The sequence below is a fragment of the Coturnix japonica genome, chromosome 25 (genome assembly GCF_054131305.1).
Source record: "Coturnix japonica strain WE chromosome 25, WE-NBRP24, whole genome shotgun sequence".
NCBI classification, from domain to species: Eukaryota; Metazoa; Chordata; class Aves; order Galliformes; family Phasianidae; genus Coturnix; species Coturnix japonica.
In genome coordinates this window covers 7,590,871-7,594,572 of record NC_140687.1, presented here as the reverse complement: position 1 = coordinate 7,594,572, position 3,702 = coordinate 7,590,871, and the positions used below count along the sequence as shown (strand labels likewise).

The window sequence follows — 3,702 nt, the reverse complement described above, 5'->3', positions numbered from 1 at the left end:
TCTATAGGCAGTATCTTGAAATTGTTGTAATACAAGAAGAATTTTATGGAGCAGCAGCCATGGATCAAGATAAGGAGTTCACAGAGCAGCAGCTACGGAGCAGGATAAAACTACATGAGAACTAATTGAACAAATGAACTGAATTGCTTGTTAAATATGGTTAGTCGGTCGGTAAACTGAGCCTTTTCAGCCTAAAAGAAAACGGGGGAAATGTAGAGAGTGTTTTTTACAGCTAGTTAGCTGAGAAGGGTCATAAACACGGTGCAGTTAATCAAGCAGCCATACCACCTGCAAGGACAGTGAGAACAACAGGATGCCCTGGGATGGTGAGAAACTAGCCATGGTTCTGGGAACTCAGCAAGGGAGTAGCTTTCAGGATGATAACAAGAAGCTGCAAAGATACTTGGGGATGGTATGTAATTGGGAACCAATGATGAGCTCCACTTTTGCAATATGTATGAGCTAATTATCCGTATTATAAATGTACACGCAGCCAAGGAATAAACGAGATTAGCTGATCATATGTCAATGACAGGTGTGATCGTTTGCTTTTCTCCCGCCGTTCTGCAACAGGTGCTGTTCTTTAGAAAGCTCTGCCTGATTATGCACATCTCTCTGCATAGAGTTGGGCTTCTTTTGACAGAGGGCCCTATTACAATCTTGAAAAAAAACACAGAACATGATAACTGGAAAACTCACGTTGTAAAGCTAGATAACACCAATTTTTAACAAAGCTTGCAGCTGCACTTCCCCACAGAGAGCATGGCAAAGCTTTGATGACAGGGCTTAACAGACTTAGGAAAACTCACTGCAAGAGACTGAATGTGTCTCACTTTGTCCATTCTTCATAGGTGCCCTGCCCGCAGCAGGAGCAGAGCAAGAGGAAGACTGAATCTCCCCAGTACTCTGAGGTACTTTCTCTGAAGGATGTGCAGGGACCCCTGTTGGCTTGCTTACTTCTTGGCTTGCTTACTTCTAGGCTTGTCACCTCTGGACCCACCTCCCTCTGCTGCTGCCTCTGCCTTATGCTTCTGAACAATGAGACCTTGAAATACTTAAGCTCTAGGCCAGCTGTTCAAGGTACATAATGCTGCTAGCAGGCCTGGGTGCTTTTCACAAGCTGGAGGGGCAAAGCAGTGTGTTAGAAACAGCCTTCTAGTGGATACACAGAAACACTTTGCTCCCCCTGCAGGTTTCTGCACTGAAGCTGACATGAACCTAACAGTGGATGAGCAATGGGTATTTCTGAATTCTCCCCATCCCTGATTCTAGGAGGAGCCCAAGCTCCTGCCTTCAATGCCCAACTGTGAATTGGCCCTTTTGCTAAGCTTGTGCCACATGAAAGACTGCAGCCATATTGGGGATGTTTAATGTAAACAGGCACCAAATTACACGACAACACAAGCCATATACTCACATCAAAGCTCTGGACTCTGAGGTTTCTCCATGTCCGTCCTAAGTTTCCACGTAGTTCCCAGAGAGTGGTGCTCAGGTCTTTGCTGTAACAACCCAGAGTGGAGAGCTGATTCCTTCTCTGGGACATTTCTGTAGCTCAGGATGCTTCAGCGTGCACTCAGCTATGACAGTGACTGGGAAGGAATGGGGCTGCTGCATTCCGTGTCTGCTCCTATGAGCAGCTTAAGGTTACAGTGGGGGCATGAGCTCAGGTTGCTGTAGCACACTGAGCATCGTTTCAGCAGGGTAGATTCAGTGATATGAAAGTTGGTTGCCTTGTTTTACTAACCTGTAATTAGGAGGGCTGCCAATCAAGAAGTTGCTTTTTCCATGCTGGGAGAATTGTGTGCATGTTCCTTTCAAAAAGCTATTTTTTGAATTCTAATAGAAGGGAATGCAATGAAGTAACGTGAGTTTTTGAAAGTAGAAGTTGTCAGTTTCCCTCCATAAAGACTGCTCTTTCAGAAGTTGTGCTCTTGTGAATGTCCACAGCAAGGCCTGTCTCTCTTTCAGGCTCAAGGCTGGAAGTGACAGACTGGAAACCACAGCTCAGCAACAAAGCAAAATGAATGAAGCCCCTCAGGACAACCTTCAAGCCTTTGCTTCAGTAAGCTAGTTAAAAACCTCTGTGGGTTTTGCAAGCTCCTGAGACTAGTTAAGTAATTCTGTGAGGAAAATGCATGATGACATTTTCCTGGAGGGCCTAGGAGAGCTGAATTCCTAAGCTGTGCTGACCATAGGCTACTCTGAAAATCCTGCCATTCGTTATTTCCCCACGTTTGTGGTTTTGAGACTTGCCACGATGCTATGGCAAGCCGTAGTTAACACTAGAGAAGGTAAGGGTTTACACTAACATGCTGGTGTAAGTATTTTCAGGTTTAGATCTGCTTTAGTTGTGGTATCGAAGACCTCAGGCTGCACGTTAGACATTTCTCCTGCATTAGAGGTATTTGCCAAGTTTGTAGAACTGCACAGCACTGCATTAAAGTGTCTCACTGTCCTTAACGTGGTTAGAGTTGTTATAAAATAGTATTTTCATCTGAGGCCTATGAGAAGCAAATGATTCATGGATTTGGTCTGGGGAGGTAGGGAGGTGACTGCAGGCCCTGTGCTGTACTGATACTGGCAAGAGTGGCAATAAGGTGTGAACTTCAGGAAGAAACACTGCATATACAAAATAACAAAACTTAATTTTTAGTCTTTATTATTAAAGCATGTAAAAAAGAGACCAAAAAACCCACAAAACTAGTGGGATATGTGATCTTGTTTCTGTGAAACAACCACATGAGGCTGCTTTAATGGCAGTGATTGCCATTCTCAGTGAGAACTCCAGGTTTTGATCACAGTTTAGATGAAATTTTACTCTTCCTGTGCTTCAGCCTTGAAAAACAGTCACTCACAAATGTATTTACTGCCAGAAGCGGTGACACAAGTAAGAAGGAGGATATTTCTCTCTGGTAAAATGAGACTTGTAGAGGTCTGGTAGAGAGACATGATCAAACTTTTAGTTGCAACTCCATATATTCCATTTGAAAATCTGCAAGTCATGTATTTATGTCAACTGAAAATGGAGTCATAAAGAAAGCAAATAAATGATATATTTTTTTTTTCAATCTTGAAACCTATTCTTAATTTTCATTGTTAAAATGGGAAGCATAGCTGCATCTTTTTCATTTAGAGTAAGCCAAAAGGAATTCTTTCAGCATTATCAATACAAACTAGCTGTTAATCCAGCTGAGGATTAACAGACCATGTGCATGAGATACAGTGTGAGAGCTTCAGACTGGACCAGGAACAAGCAAAACTGTATTTAAGCATACACATTGGCTGCATAGGGAAGCAAGAGTGTAACATCAAAAGCACCACCTCAGCTCCAGCTCTCCAACCTAGACAGAGCTGGAGCTGCTATAGTCTCTACCTGCAACTGCCCAGTTCTCTTCAAAGCCCTGGAGCAAGCAATGCAGAAACATGCTATCTGCCCAGCCAGATTTCCCAGCTTGTAAACACATCAGCTGCAAATCAGGCGTAGTAAATCACCTGTGGATACTGATAGGACAAGGGGAATAGTTTGAAACTAAGGCAGGGGAGGTTTAGGTTAGATATTAGGAGGAAGTTTTTCACACAGAGGGTGGTAACTCACTGAAACAGGTTGCCCCAGGGGGTTGAGGATGCCCCATCCCTGGAGACATTCAAGGCCAGGCTGGATGTGGCTATATCCAGGGGGGTTGAAACTAGATGGTCATTGTG

The 3,702-nt window shown here is 43.7% G+C and overlaps 1 long non-coding RNA gene across 2 annotated transcripts; it reads left to right on the top strand.

Annotated features, from left to right (window-relative positions):
* The first annotated feature begins 290 nt into the window (after positions 1–290).
* LOC146756887 (uncharacterized) lies at positions 291–3,068 on the top strand. Of its 2 annotated transcripts, XR_014937165.1 has the most exons (4): positions 291–412; positions 852–911; positions 980–1,080; positions 1,969–3,068. It is a non-coding gene; the product is annotated as an uncharacterized LOC146756887 (long non-coding RNA). The 2 variants fall into 2 exon arrangements; XR_014937166.1 differs by lacking the exon at positions 980–1,080 and having other exon boundaries at positions 291–911.
* Positions 3,069–3,702: the final 634 nt, after the last annotated feature.